Source organism: Phyllostomus discolor, chromosome 11 (assembly GCF_004126475.2).
Source record: "Phyllostomus discolor isolate MPI-MPIP mPhyDis1 chromosome 11, mPhyDis1.pri.v3, whole genome shotgun sequence".
In the NCBI taxonomy this organism is placed as follows: domain Eukaryota; kingdom Metazoa; phylum Chordata; class Mammalia; order Chiroptera; family Phyllostomidae; genus Phyllostomus; species Phyllostomus discolor.
Window position 1 is genome coordinate 3,028,957 of NC_040913.2, and position 15,723 is coordinate 3,044,679.

The 15,723-nt window shown below is 53.3% G+C and overlaps 1 protein-coding gene and 1 long non-coding RNA gene across 4 annotated transcripts in view; both read left to right on the top strand.

The window, feature by feature from the left end:
* STARD13 (StAR related lipid transfer domain containing 13) overlaps positions 1 to 15,723 on the top strand; it is a 225,446-nt gene that overhangs the window by 50,881 nt on the left and 158,842 nt on the right. The window lies entirely within an intron of this gene.
* LOC118497291 lies at positions 2,839 to 15,218 on the top strand. The gene is made up of 3 exons (XR_004899814.1): positions 2,839 to 3,271; positions 6,720 to 6,724; positions 15,209 to 15,218. It is a non-coding gene; the product is annotated as an uncharacterized LOC118497291 (long non-coding RNA).

Here is a 15,723-nt window from a genome sequence, read left to right on the forward strand (position 1 = left end):
CGCTCTTTCTCTTCTCCTGGAGCGACGGCCAGAGATAACCCCGGCACCTGAAACAGCTTGTTCCCTCTGGGCGACAGTGCGTGGGCTTCCGGAGAGCTGGGACAGTCAGACAGCCCCACCTCCAGCTTGTCGGTGCCCCTGTGTGGCAGACCCTGCCCGTGGCCATCGGCACCCGAAGCCGAGGGCTGCGAGAGTGAGAGATGCTGTCGTATTCCGGGGGGGCGAGCGGCAGGTTCCTCTGGCTTCCCTGGGTCGGTCATTAGCCACCCCACCTCGGGGGGGCGAGTCCGAGCTTTACGGTGCCATTAAATTCTAGGCAGAAGCACGCCCTTTACACACCCTGGTGTTTGTAAGCAGTCACAACTATCTTTCACATGTTAGGGTCTAAGAAAATCCCAATGAGTTTTCTAAGGCTTTCTGCTCCTTTCTCTTAACACCCTGCCCTATTTTGATGGAAATGCAATCCACACGTCTGATTCCTTTACACTCGTGTGACAATGTTTAGGTCGCTTGTGGACTAATTGATGTCCGGGTCTTTTGATCTCTTTCATAGTCACACTCTAAATAACTTCTCTGAGACACGGGAAGTTATATTGCTGCCAAGAATAAACTAACGCAGCGATTTTCAACCTTTTTTTTTTATTCTGGTGGCACACATAAACTAATTACTAACATTCTGAGGCACACCAAAAAATGTTATAGTTTTTGCCAATCTGACAAAAGAAAGTAGGTATAGTTTTGATTCCTTTATACTGGACAGCTATTGTTGTTGCATTGGCTGTTGTTGTTGTTGTTGTTGTTGTTTTATTTGACAATCTAAAGGAAAAGAGGACCATGCCCCTGATGAAACAGTCAGTCATTGCATGTTTTAAAAAATTATTTTGGCACAAGGGGTGAAAACCAGTGAACTAACTTAAAACACTGAAAAGTTTGAGTTCTGTTAGAAATGCTAATTCCGCCAGATGTCAGCAGCTTCTCCTCACGTTCAGACAGGTTCGTCCACTCTGAGCGTCTCGGTGGCATCCCTGAGGCGACGCAAACAGGAGACCGGGACTTGACTCAGAGCGGCGTCGAGCGTAGAACAAGGGCGCACGCCTGGTCTCATTGACATGGAAGCGTGTTCCCTGGTTCCAGAAGTGCAGGGCGATGCTGGCTGACCCTGTCCGTGTTGTCACAGCGCTGCCCTCCTGTCTCACGGTCACTTTACGGAACAGCCAGCCCACTCTGTCAGGGTTGCTTTCCCCTTAACGATTCTTGAGGGGGAGTCCAGTTGGATGTGCTGTGTGTGCGCAGTAACAAAAAATGCGAGTCAATGCACACGCAGCCCAAGTCGGAGAAGGGGAGCACATCCAGTAGAGCTCTCGGCCGCGGCTGCACACGGAGTCATCCGGGCCCCGTGCGGAGGTCCTGGCTGCATCCCAGAGGCTCTGATTCGGTTCGGATGGGGCCTGAGGTCCAGCCTTGTTTTAGGTCCTGGAGGTGTCTCCATGGGAAGTGCGGGCGGAGAGCCCCGGCTCACGAGTAGCTACCCTATGGTAACGCACCGAAGCCTGTGTCGAGTACAAGGTCATACTCGGCGTCCCTGCAAAACGTGTTTGCTTAAGTGAGGTTGGAATGCACGCATCGTTTTACAGGAATGGAGAAAAAGAAGGCCAGTGCATCTGGAGAATGATGGGAAAAGGTGGTGTGGGCAGGTGGTAGGAGGCGTGAGGAGTCTCCTCGGCTGAGCCAGGTGGTAAGGCCAGGTCGGGCCCGCTGCCGGGGCAGCGAGGTCGGACTTGGTTCCCCCGGTAAAGAAGCGGGGGGTGGAGCAGAGGGGTGGCAAGACCTGAGCAAATTGCTAGTGGAGTGGTCCGGGGGAGGGAGGAATGGTGGCGTAGACTCGGGTGGCAGTGGTGGGGCGGGAGGAAGGGACGGACTGGTCACTCGTCTCAGACGTGGAGGCAACAAAGCTGACAGCATGGTTGCTGGGGCTGAGGGAGAGGCGTCAGGGCCCCCTGGTTTGCAGCACCACCCGTGGCTGAGAGGGGGAGCCCTGGCAGGTGTGCGGGTTGCAGCTGCAAACGAAACTTTTTTTTTTTTGCATATGACAGCTGAGGAGCGAGGCATTCTCCTTTGGCCAAATGTAGGGCACAGATGCCTACTAGACATTCAAAACTAAAAGACAAAGAGTTGTGTTTCTCTTTATGTGAGTCTGGGAGAAAAGTCCAAACTGGAGATATAAGTCCGGGGGCTATAGGACTAGATGGGGCTACTCAGGAAAAGACTACAGAGAAGAGGAAGGCGCCGGGGACCAAGTCCAAGGCCATCCTTTATTTACGGCACCACAGGCAGGAGTGAACCTCACCTACCAGGTGTTCACAGTTGTGAGCCCGAGAAACAGGCTTTATTCTTGCATGGTTGTGTATCAACTATTGTGTTCCCTTCCACACAAACAATTCGAAACTGCCTCTCCCCGCCCTGTACTATGTACATGGCAAACTTTGCGGGAATTAGGGAAATAGCAACACCGTTCCTACGCTCAGCGTTCTTGAGGCAGAAGCAGGTAGTGCTCTATCGAATAATCTTTTGTGACAGATTTAGTGTTCATTTGGTCCTAGGACTGTGGTGAATAGAAAACAATCTTAGAAAATCTCACTAATAAAATATCATTTTAATTTAGAAATCATATTAGAAAGTAAAAGTAAAAGTTCTTCGACAACATTTGAAGAAAAGACTTCTCAAGGTTGCCCCCCATACATATAAAAAATTAAAATACAGGTAACTAAATAAAACGGTCTTAGCAGGAATACTTCTACGGTGCCTATAACTTGTTAGCCCTGAGTACAACAGGTTTTACACTGGGAAGCTGACTCCTCCAGGGTCATGAGATCTGGGAACAGTGTAATCAAACAACGCCCACCTTGTAAGAAAGGTTCTGTGTACTGAAATTTCCAGTGTAGCATCTGTTTATCGGTTATGGTGTATCTGTAATAAAGTGGATTGAAGTGGGAATTTCTCAGAGAAAAATAGATAACATCTTAAATTGTTGTGTTTGTAAGGAGTGCAGCTTAAACTCTGCCTAAGCTGCAGGTTGGCCAACCCTAGGCAATAACTCAATTTCCTCCTGCAACTAGAGTAAAGAAAGGCCGGTGTTGTTTATTGCTGGTGGTTGGTTACCCTGGATAGAGACGCGAGCTCCATGAGTTGGCCAGAATTCCTGGCAAAGACTGTTCGATACAATGTTGGCCAGTCACTGATTTGATCATTTAGACATGGAGCACACGTGTGTGTGAAACCCCCATGGACTCCTCTTTTGTGCCTTTGTACCTTATGCTGAACAAAACAACTCAGAAAGGAGAATTTGCTCAGAGACCTTAGCGCTTTCTGGGGGTTCATCCAACAATGCACTTCCGTTCTGCCCCTTTGCGAGTTGAGTGATATTGCAAAAGGAAAACAAAAGTGTTTTGAAAGTGTTACAACATTCCTGGGCTTTTTTTCCAGAGCCCTTGAATGTTTAGTTCTAAAACAGTCCAGTTAAAGGACACACATTTCCGTCGTGTTTGTAGTTAGTCAATAAGTGTCTACTGAGCCATGAAGCAGCGTGGCTGTCAAACCCTGCTGGGACTGCAGGGCAGGATATTAATTCAGCGCTGTGGTTTTATCCTGGCGAGGCACACACATTTTATTATGCTGCTCCAACCACTTAACTCATCTCTCTAACCAGGAATAGAGCCAGCTTCTAGAAACTGCAAAAGGACCTTCTAGAATGTGCCGTGACTACATAATATATTGCATTTGCAAATCTGCCGTGTCGAGCCATCTTACATCCTCAGACGGAACATTGCCTCAGTCCCATTTTTATCTCAGAAAAACAGTTCAGAACACTGATTCTGCTACTTGGTGTAAAAGAGAATATTTGATGGATAGGTCACCGTGGGGTACTGTGTGTATTTAATACTTCTTTCTCCTCCTTATGTAGGAAATTAAATGAGCAAGAGAGAATGCTTCTGCAACCTTCCGAAAACTAATATACTTACTATAGCCCCGACATTCAATTGGAACGTTTTACCCTATGCTTCTTATTCTTTCTCCAACTGGATAAGGTGGAGACATTGCCGGGTGCCTTGGAGGATCATTGAGAGTGCTTCCTGATGCAATTTTATAGTTTTCATTAGAAGAATACCCTAAAAGCACAACCGTTTGACCGGGTGCCTTGGAGGATCATTGAGAGTGCTTCCTGATGCAATTTTATAGTTTTCATTAGAAGAATACCCTAAAAGCACAACCGTTTGACCGGATGTGTGGGAAGGGTGACGGTGTAAGTGACATGACTGTTTAGCACGGGGAGACGCAGGGTTGCCAGATGACGTCACAGAGGTGGCGGGGCAGTGCGCCTCTCTCTGGCCTGGCTTGGACTGGAGCTGTGTTTGTCACAGAACTCCTCCAGAACAGTGACGGACTGCACTTTTCCTGGCCACGCGCTGCCAGTCGGATAAACAAATCACGCAGTTAGTTTCTCTCGCCCGCCCCAAAAGGCTTCATGAGCCGTAGACAGAGAAGAGGAGCCGTTGGTAGTCTGAAAAGGAACGAAACAGAGCTTTTACCTATTTCAGTGATTGCTTTCTTTCATTCTTTCTGGAAAGAAAGAAGACCAAGTTTATGCTATGTGTTTGGTTTCCAGCCCTTCAATCTCAGTCAAAGCGATAAGAACCAAAGAAAAAGTGCTCTCAATCCATGAGAGCAGTGGTTTTCCTCAGCCCTTTTCATCCGGTGGCACACACACACTAATTACTGACGTTCAGCAGCACACCCCCAGATACGTTTTCTGCCGATCTGTCCAGAAAAAATAGGCATCGTTTCGATTCATCCACGCCGGATGGCTGTTCTAGTGCTGGCTGTTGTCATTTTTGGTTCACAGGCCAGCGCTCAACCCACCGAGCCACACAAGCCAGGGTTGTTGTCATTTTTTATTGGACAGTCTAAGGGCAAAGAGGTCAGTGCCCCTGACTGAGCACTCAGCTACTGCGTGTTGTAAAGGTCCGTGCAGCGCACGGGCGAGCTGTGGCACGCGGGTGGGAAAGCTCAGCTTCACAGTAGCCCCCGAACAGTGGGAAAGGGGTGGAAGCTGTTTGAGACAGCGTCGTAAGCTTGTGATTGCAACCGTGCCGTGGCGATTCGCACCCGTGGAGTTAGCATCCACTTGGCCCTAACGTCGATGTAAACATTCGCCGCGCGGGGCTGCCTGCCAGGAGGGAGCCCAGATTGTGAAGTGCGGTAAATGCAAGTCGTGAGAGCTTCGGTCCACACCCCCAGGTCGCGGCGGCGGCAGGCGCGATGGGAGGTGCTGGGCGTGGCCTCACGACCTACTGGTTCGGAGCAGTGGCTGCAGCCCCGCCTGCGTGGGTGTGAACCCCGCCTCTGCCGCTGAGGCGGTGGGTCCTTGAGCGAGAGCATCCATCTCGGCGTTTCTTATTCCTCATCTCCAAAAAGAAGGGTAAGCATAGTCCTTACAGGGTTGTTATGAGGATTAAGTCAGTTAATATTTTTAAAGCATTTGGCCTAGTGTCTGGCTCCTAATAAACCCTGGAGAAGAGTTTATTAAAGGAAAAAAAAAAAGTGCAGAAAAAAGCTGCGATGCTTTCGGCTCCAGCCTTAAATCACCGCCCTGCAAACCTGGATCCTTCTGCCGTGACCCCGTGTCTTAGGAGCCCACTCCAGAGCCCGAGATGTGACCCACTCTCGCCCGGCTCTGCCTGGGATAAACCATCAAACACGGTCCCACGCATGTCAGCGGCATGGTCGGCGGCGTCCGTGTGAACCCATCCGTGTTGTGGCCTGAATCACTCATCACGCGCACATCCTGTCTTTCTGAAAGACCATCATCCGCCCCGGTCACCAGATCTGTTCCCGCGTCCCTGGCCTCCGCGGGAGTGGATGGAGGCCCCACTAGGATGGGGGAGGTCGGGCTAGACCGTCTGTCGCTCATCTGGAAGACCAGTGAGTCACTAACACCAGGCCACGCCCCCGCCGGAAGTGAGATGCCTTAGGTCCTTGAGCTCCTTCCCCAGGTGGGGTTTACAGGACCTTGGGACAGGGAGAGCGCAGGCGCCGGGGCCTGCACCACCGGAGTAGTTCTTCCCGCTGCTGGAACCACACCTGCGGGCATCGGAGATGGGAGGAGGGGGACAAGCTAGGAGTCTCGGGCCTGAGCCACACTCCAGCAGGGCTCTGAAGGGGCCCACACTTGGTTTAATTTCTGTAGTTCTCACCTTGATAGCATTATTGTTTAGAGATTTTATTTATTTTTAGAGAGAGGGGAAAGGAAGCCTGTCTCTCGTGCGCCCCCTACTGGGGACCTGGCCCGCAACCTAGGCGTGTGCCCTGACTGGGAATTGAACTGGCGACCCTTTGGTTTGCAGGCCGGCACACCAATCCACTGAGCCACACCAGCCAGGGTGATGTTATTAATAGTTATTGAACGGAGGGCTCCCTTTTTCATTTTGTACTAGATCTGGCGGGTGATGTAGCTGACCCTGCACCCCGCCTCTTGTGGGGTCCTGCCTGGGTTTGTAAGTTCGCCACCTTCGGTGATGGGGTGTGGCTAAGTCAGATAAGAGAGACGTGTGACGTCGCAGGGTATCAGACTGGAAGGGACGTTGGTGTTTTCCTTTGAGCATCCACGGTCCACAGGCCACACGCCCTGCACCCCTTGCCCTTGGGGAGGGTGGTCTCCTGAGAAAGTGTGTTTGTTTTACGTTGTTGTTGATTGATTCTGACAGTGTCTTGCTGAAGCCAGGCAATAAGACTACCCCCAGTGTTTACAGAGTTATAATGAGTATCTTTGCATCCACTGAAGCAAATATTGTATTTAGGTTTTTTTTTAAAGTAGTGCAGATTGCAACAAATTACATTCTTGGTCGGCTAGATTTTCAGATCCATGTCTTGCTTGGAGAATTTAATTAAGCTGTTTCTTAATTAACATTGTATTTGCAATACCCGTGATTCATGGATTGAATGGCTGCTATTAAGTTCCTGGGGGCCATTTCCTGTGTGGGCGTCACCTGCAGCAACCTGCTCAGCAGAGGAAACCGGGAGGAGGAGTAATAAAGCCGGACCGTTGTCACCAGAGTTGTCCAGCTCGCAGCTGCCGACTTTTTATTCTGTCATCGCGCCCCTCTGTCTCGGCGGGGAACCGGAGAGCTGACCAGCGTCTCCTCTCAGACGTCACAGAGACTAAACCCCCTCTGCTAATGGAAGTTAGAGAACCCCATTTAATGATGCAAAAAAAAAAGACATTTTCCTTTGTGTGAAAGTTAAGTTCCCCATTTAACGCAAAGGATTTCCGAGCAATCAAATAAAACGAGTGCGTGAATTTTCAGTGGGTTTTGCGTAGTTCTGAACGGTGACGCAGACAGGTAGGCGGAGTCTCTCCCGCGCCCGCAGACTCAGGCCGCCGTGCGTTAAGAAAGGGGGCACCGGTTTCACAAGGAGGAGCCGGTGGCGGTGGCTCGGGGAGCCCGTTCCGCGGGTGTGTACGTAGCTCTGAACTCGCAGGGCGTGTCAGCCGCGGGGACAGCTTCGCTTCGTGGGAGGGCGCCGGCGAGTTCCACTCTCTGGACCGGAAGTCTTCCGGCGCCGGTGCAGCCTCCTCCGCTGCGCGGTCATCCGAATCCAGAAAACCACGTTCCAGGCGTCGCTGGGGACCGGCCTCCTGCGGCAACTTGAGCACAGCAACTTCCTCCGGCGTCCGGCTTTGTCCGTGGGACGCAGTCTCCCGCAGGGAAGGGGCAGTGTCTTATGCGCCGGGGACAGTCCAGCTGCCCTGGCACGGTCGCGGAGGCACAGAAGGTGCTGGTTGCGCGAGCGGATGGATAGCAGCTGTAATATGAACAGGACCCCCCCGCCCCTCCCCCCCCCGCACTGGCCCCTGTCCAGGGCCAGGCGCTGTGCTGGGGATGGACAAGCTCCCGGGTGAGGACCCGCAGGGCCCCCGTTAGCACCCACAGCAGCTTGCTTTGATTGAGAAGGCGCCTTCCTCTCCAGGCTCCGGGACCAGAGCACAGCCAGAAAAACGGTTCCACCCCTAAGAAAATGAGGCCCCAGGCGTGTGCTGGGCGGGTGAACCCCGGGCTGGATTCCCACCTCCAGGGCCTCCCTCTCCCGGCTGCTTGTAGTGCTGGGCCCAGGCCAGCCATCACCCGCGGGGCTCCCGTGGGGGGAAACCAAGGCTCGGACGGGTCCACCGCCGGTTCCAGGAGCGTTACCGCTGGCAGCTGCGTGAGCTTGTGGGAGCGGCGCCCTTCGCGTGGCGGCAACATCTGAGAGAGCCTGGTGACCCTGGGACCCACACGGTGATCCCGGTCTGGCTCTGAGAAAGGGGTGAAGTTCATGGTGTCACAGTGACGTTGCAGCCTCAAGGCGGCCACAGGGGGCGACAGACGGGAGCCGCCCATGGCGCCCTGGCCTTGCGGGGTCCCCACGATGATAACGACGGTGATTGTGAGGATCCGGAACGCCTGTGTAACACCCGTGTCCAGCGCAGCGTTTCCCACGACAGCACTCTCACAGCGGCCTCAAGCCCCCCACGAACGCCCTCTGAGGTGGGCAGCGCTGACCACGCTGATGAGTCCAGGAGGACGAGGGGAAGGGCGTGGTGACCGGCGGTCCCTCGGGCAGCGAGGGCTGAGGGCTCTGAGTCCAGGCTCCTGCCCGGTGCTCCCAGGGCGCTCAGTGCTGTGGGATCAGCCGGTGGCTGTGAACCACGGCCCTGGCTCTCAGACCCGGGTGACCGTGGGAGCTGCCCCCGGAGAAGCTCAGTGCTGTGACCTGCAGGCTCCCGGGTTCCTGGAGTGAAAACCCTCCCTAGGAGGCCATGGGGTGAAGGGAATGGCGGGGAGGAGCCTCCCAGGCGTCTGTCTGCTGCTGTTCACGCACAGCCTGGCCGGCGCCGCGCTCCCTGCGTGACCAGGGGAGGCTGCGAACCGCCCTGGAGATTTCCGGGGCACCATGCGGGGCACCATGCAGCGCACCATGCAGCGCCCTCCAGCCCTGCGCCTCTGTCTCCCTCCGCCGGGCCGGGTCCTCCTCGTTCGCACAGACCAGCTCGCGTCCCCAGGACTTTGTTCCCGGTTCCCCGCTTGCGCAGATCTCCCTCTGACCCGCGAGCGCCCCTTGCGGGGGGCGGGCGGTGAGGGGCCTGTGTGCCAGGCCCCTGAGTCAGCGCGGGTGCGCGTGTTGTCCTGGGAACCGTCCCTGCGAGACGCCGAGGTCACTGGTGATGGTGCCGGTGTTACCGACGGGGCGAGCGCAGAGCCCTGGCCGAGGACAGCGCAGCCCGGCTAGTAGTGTAGGGTCTCACCCAGTGTGGGGTCTCACCTGGTGTAGGGTCTCCCGGCCTCGGTCCCGCCTCTCCATTCGTTCTGTTCTGGGCCGCTCCCGGTCTCACCAGTGAGGCAGCTTTTGTGCTGACAGAGAAACTTGGTCTCACATTTCAAAACAAATCCTTTTGCCTCCTGCTGTATACTCCACGTGGTAAAATAGACTAGTTTGGTTCTTTTTAAGAATTAAAAAAACGAATGTCTTTCTTCATTTGGGAATCATTTCCTAGCAAGCCTCAAGAACGTGAGGGGCCTTGATGGAGGTATGACATTTATTTATTCGTGCTCTTTAATATTATGAGGAAATTCCAGCCAACCTCCCACCCTCTCCTTATTTTAGCTCCAGAAAGGAAACATGATTAGAGCACACGGGAGCCTTACAGACTGTGTGGCTCAAGCCATTCGTGTCACAAGTGCCGGCTGAACCTCAGAGAGGTTCCGCGAACCTGCCCCAGGTCACACGTCTCACGAGTGACAGGCTGGAGACCAGAGTCCAGCTCCACGTCACAGTGAGTGACCCCTGGGCTGACAGGTCAGATTTATTGTTGGCTACCCGTTCATAAGCAAAGTGTCCGTAGCTGAAATTAGTCCAGGGTACAAACTTCTCCAGGGACAGACCTTCAGGAGCAAGGCCTTTCCTGTGAGACATGTCTGTAAGTGTCGACAGCCCGGGTCCCTGTCTCGGGACAGTGAATTCCAGGGACTGGATTTGTCCCTTCTGTGTGCTCAGCGCACCCCCGTGCCCCCAGGCCCTGCCCGCCCTACCACGACCCCACCTTTAGGGGCTTGGCGCCCGTCAGCTCTTCGGGGCTGAGCAGGAGAACCCTCCCCGTCCTCTGGCCTCCTTCCAAGGAGCAGCTTTACAGCCAAGAGACACCAACATCGCCACTGTTGCCGCAGGTCGGCGCGGGGAAAGAGGAGGAAGCCTCGCTGTCATTTAAGTATTAGTTTTTCATCTATTTAAGATGAAAATGTTCCTTTTGACCATTTTTAAAGGCGAAAGAAAAATACAATTTTTAAAAACTTTCCCAAACTATATTAGCTCTTTTTTTCCTTGCATAGACTTCACATTCTCATTGAGTTAACTTATTCCACGAGTATTTATTCCGTGCCTGCGGTGCGAACACTGTCCCAGCGATGGGGGATTCTGGGGTACACGAGTGACAAAACCATTGCCCACGTGGGGCCCCCATCAGAGCGGGGAGACAGATGACAGTAAACATACACGTAGTGGGTGCTTGCTGTAGAGGACAGACGGACGGACACACCGTGAGGACAAGCAGACAGTAGAAGCAGCTGCCGGAGGAGAGGAAGGGCTATGTCGGACCCGACGGCCAGAGAAGGGCTCGCTGGGGCGGGGGGACTGGAGCAGACACCCTCCATCCGAGGTCTGGGGTGGAGAGGAGGGAAACTCCGTCCTGAAGCAATGGGCGCATGCGGGTGTCTGCGGAAGGTCAGGGTGCTGGTGGGGTTCGGGGCACAGCGACAGCACGGAAGAGGGGTTCACGGAGCCTCAGGCTTCGGTAGCCTCATGGCCTGGGAAGGAGCCCCAGTGTGACCCTGGGCCTGATCTGCTGTGAACGATTATCTGGCGAGTGATGGACAAGTTGGAAAGAAAAGGCAGGAGAGGTCAAGAGTGGAAGCATAAGGACTTTCTAGAGGCCTCCGCGAAGTATCAGATCTAGCTCACGTCGCAGACATGAAAAGATACACCGCTTGCTAGCCACAGGCGGGTGCGCTGCTTGGTGAAAAAGAGGGCGAGGATAACCTCCGGCCCTCGGTTTCTCTAAACGAGGGGAGGGACTCGCTGGACCAGCTCGTCCGTGCCAAAACATTTACAAAAACATTTACTAAGTGGATATCGTATTCAGACGCTGCGCTCTGCTGTGCCCCGAGGGTACAAAGATGGGAAGGACACCCAGTCTCACCCTGAGGACCTGTGGTAGCAGAGACACACAGAAGACAGGGGGGTGGGCCGAGGGTGGAGGCGAGAAGTTGGACTAACTTCACGGAAGAGATAGCCCCCGAGTTGGGTCTTGCAGGAGCGGAATTTCCCTCCGAGGAGAGGCAGGGCCAGCGCATCAGAGCCGTAGAGAGGCAGGCACAGCCGGGAGCTGATAGATGTTGCTGGGACCTTGGGTCAGGACGGGGCACAGGCGGAGAAAGGGCTGGGCAGGTGAGCAGAGCCCAGACAGACAACAGGTGTGTGGACCCCCACCCACCCGGCTCAGAGCATCGGCACCCACTTTTCTCACTCTAGGACTTTAGGGTCCCTGGAGCCACTTTCCCTTCTCCGTTTCGGGCTGGAACAAGCATCACAAGCCCCTGTTTATTTTTATAGCCACGTTTCCTAAGTTTCCTGGCTCCCGCCGGGTTAAAGAACACACGTTAAGAGACGCTTTTCTTGCGTGGGTGCTACAAACACCCTGAGGCCTTCTGTGGCTTTTCAAGGTGACATTTGTTGAATCAGCAGGACCCGCAGAACCACTCGGTGAACTCCTGCTCCCAGCCTGGCTTCCCAGGGGTCCTGTGCTCCGAGTCTGGGTGTGGTCGCTCGGGTTTGCTCGTCTGGAGCATCTGATGTGTGTATGACACGCGACAGACCTGGCAGCCTATCATTTCCGCAGTCGGGCTCCTGTGAGTTCTTCATCAGTTTTTCTTTTCTTTTTTCTTTCATTATTTTTTTTTAAGATTTTTATTTATTTATTTTTAGAGAGGGAAGGGAGGGAGATAGAGAGAGAGAGACAGAGAGAAACATCAATGTGCAGTTGCTGGGAGCCGTGGCCTGTAACCCAGGCATGTGCCCTGACTGGGAATCGAACCTATGACACTTTGGTTCTCAGCCCGCGCTCCATCCACTGAGCTACGCCAGCCGGGGCTTCTTTCTTTTTTTAAATCCTCATCTGAGGCTATTTTATACTATTGACTTTGGAGGGAGAGGAAGGGAGCAAGAGAACAAAAGAGAGAGAGAGAGAGAGAGAGACAGCGAGGCTCGAGAGAAGCACGACCGGCTGCCTCCTGCCCGCGCCCCGGCTGGGGATGGAGCCCGCTCCCCGTCTGGCATATGGATGACGCTCCAGCCAGCTGAGCCTCCCTGGCAGGGCTACTCCCTGTTCCAGAGGGCTTTGGGGCAATCGTTACTTTCAAGGGACCCCCTAGAAATGCAATTTGGAGTGGAGAGTTGTATTCACCCAGTCATCACTTCTGGGACTTGGGGCTCAGGCCAGATGCATTCCGTCATTCAGAAGCTTTTATCGACGGCCTGCTTCATGCAAGGCTGCCTGTTGGGTGCTGGGGACACCGACAAGAGTGTGACAGCATCCTTTCTGTCGAGCAACTTACAAGTCTTGGTGACGTCTTATCATCCTGATAAGGAATGTGATCATTCGGCCCTGGCTGGTGTAGCTCAGTGGATTGAGCTCGGGCTGCGAACCAAATCATCGCAGGTTCGATTCCCAGCCAGGGTACATGCCTGGGTTGCAGGACATGACCCCCAGCAACTGCACATTGATGTTTCTCTCTCTCTCTCTCTCTCTCTCTCTCTCTCTCTCTCTCTCCCTCCCTTCCCTCTCTAAAAATGAATACATAAAACCTTTAAAAAAAAAGAAATGTGATAATTCTCTGACTTCAGTATACAGAATGAATGGTTTTAGGTCAATGGTTAAAAAGGTTTTACAAAATTTCATTAAAAATAGTCAAGTTCTTTGATGAAGCATAAGCACAGCCTCTTATGGGGGAGGCAGGGGGCTGGATGCATTCTCCACCGTACGGTGGGAGCGAGGGGCACGAGGCGGAGGAAGAAAAGCACTAATTCATGGTGGACAACTCGGGACTCCGGTCCACACAGCTGCTGGGGAACACTTGCCCTTTTGTTTGCGGGGTGCTGCTCTTTGGAACCCTCCGCTCTCTGCGATCGCCCGGGGGGCCCTTCAAATGTCACCGGGGCACCCACAAAGTGTCCCACAGGCAGCAGCCCCTCTGTGGCATTCCCCCCCCCCCCCATGAAAAGCCTTGAATGAAATCATCGCCCAGCGAGCGCATCTGCATGTGAAAGACGGTGAACTGGTGGAGAGCCCCACCGACCGGAGACAATGCCGGGCTTCATTCCTGCCTCCACCGACAACTGGCTGCCCGACCCTCTCCCCCCGCCCCCCACAGAGATCTCGCTGTGACCCAAGTCCCCTGGGTGGAATGCGGGAACCATCAGCCCTGCGCTTCTGACCTCTGGGGGACCGAGAGCTGAATCCCAGAGTTTGTTGTTAGAGTGAACTCCCACCTCTCTCTCAGCCCCGCGTCTCGGACTCTCTCTCGACCAACCTCCCACAGAGGCGAAGCGGCCTCCTGTGCTGGGAGGGACCGTTGCCCCCCACCACGGAGACTCCGGGGACACCCGCAACGGCGGTGTTGATTGAGTCCTCGATGCGCGCCAGCCGCTGCACTGAGCGCCTTATACACGTTCATTTTGCTTCCTCCTGCTGACCCGCAGGCCGGGCAGCACGAACACCCTCGTTGTGTAATGAAGACGTGTGGACTCTAAGGTGTATGTGGTTCTTGGCCTGGGCTCACAACGCTAGGGAGTGTCCTGAAGGCAGAGATGGAACCCAGGAGGTCTTGAGAGACCTCTCTCTGCCTCTCTCTGTCCCTCTGTCTCTCTCTCTCTCTCTTTCTCTCTACACACACACACACACACACACACACACACACACATACATATACATATATGGGTGTAGAGGGAACTATATGTCACAACACATTCGCTGTCATCACCACGCTTGGCTGCCACTTGATCTCCAAGTCACGGACAGACATCTTCACAGTGGGGACAAAAACATCGACCGACTGAGTGGGGCATGTTCAGGAAAGCCCACGGAGATACCGTATATGAAAAATAAACAACATGTGATGTTTGAGGCCTGAGGAAACCAACACAAGACAGATTGGGAAGACCCACGGAGAGACACTTAAACCACGCTGTCGTCAGCAGCCGCCCTTCGCCCAGACAGAGCTGGAAACTCTTCCTGGGTGTCACCGGTGGGGGGGCCACACGGGAAAGCAAGTCTCATGCCTTTTTGGTTGGACGTCAATGTCCCCAAAGGACTAAGTAACCTTGGCAACGTATTTGACCATGGAACACTTATCTACGCTAAAGAGCAGATCCATTCTCCAAGCGTAAAAAAGATGGCCCCGCGGATAGGCCCATGGAGGGACCGTTTTCCCCCATTAAACACGGTATTTATTTACTTATAAAACCAACATGCCGATTACAGATAACACGTGGATTATAGAAAAGCACCCAAAGATAATCACTGCATGCTTCTAAAGCGCACTCGAAACAACATTTTGAAAATATTTCAAGCAGGCAAGCTGGTACTTTTAAAAATAAACGTGGTCTTCCAAAAAAAAATTTTTTTTTTCATGGAGACAGCAGATATACGGCTGTTCTGGGCGTTTTAAAATGGCAACATTGCTTAATCATCACACAGCTGGTGCGTCATTGGAGGACGGAAGCACTATTTGTGGGTAAATATACAATTATTTCATAGATATATTTCTTTCCAGGAAAATTATAATAGCTGCTACACCACTGTGAGTGCTAACCATGTCCCAGGCACACACGTTTTATATTTAATACTGAAAGCGGGCCTCACAAGCACAGTATTCTATTCATTTTTCTTTTAGATTTTATTTATTTATTTTTAGAAAGAGAGGGAGGAATGAAGAAACGTCAGTGTGTGCTTGCCTCTCATGCGCCCCCTACTGGGGACCTGGCACACAACCCAGGCACATGCCCTGACTGGGAATCGAACCAGCGGCCCTTTGGTGCACAGGCTGACACTCAGTCCCCTGAGCCACACCAGCCAGGGCACATTCTATTCATTTTTCACGTAACACAACAGAAGCCTGGCGACTCCGCCGAGTCTCCTAGTCAGGGCCGTCTTCTCCTGAGGCTCCTTGATGGGGGAGGAGCTCAGCCGTTTCTGCTTCGGGAGAGAATGAGCACACACACTAAGTGACACATGGCACCGCTGGGGTGTTGGCGGGCCACCAGCACTGAGGGGAGACACGCGGGGTCCGGCAGGGGGAAGGCCTGCTGGAGCGTGGCCGGTAGGGCAATAATATAGGTGTCACGGTGTATAGTTCTAATGTGAGCTTTCACCTAAAGTGGCATGTGGTGCACTCCAGTGTGATACTGTTGTGGTAGAGAATTGCATGCTTGTGATTTTGTAATAAAGGACTTGGTCATGGAAAAGGGGCGTTACTTGTGCTGGACCCTGCAGCTCCTTAAGTCCCTCCGTAAGATCACCTACATGAAAGCATTCAGGCAACATCATGGAATCAATCCTCGAGTCTCAGTACAAAAGAA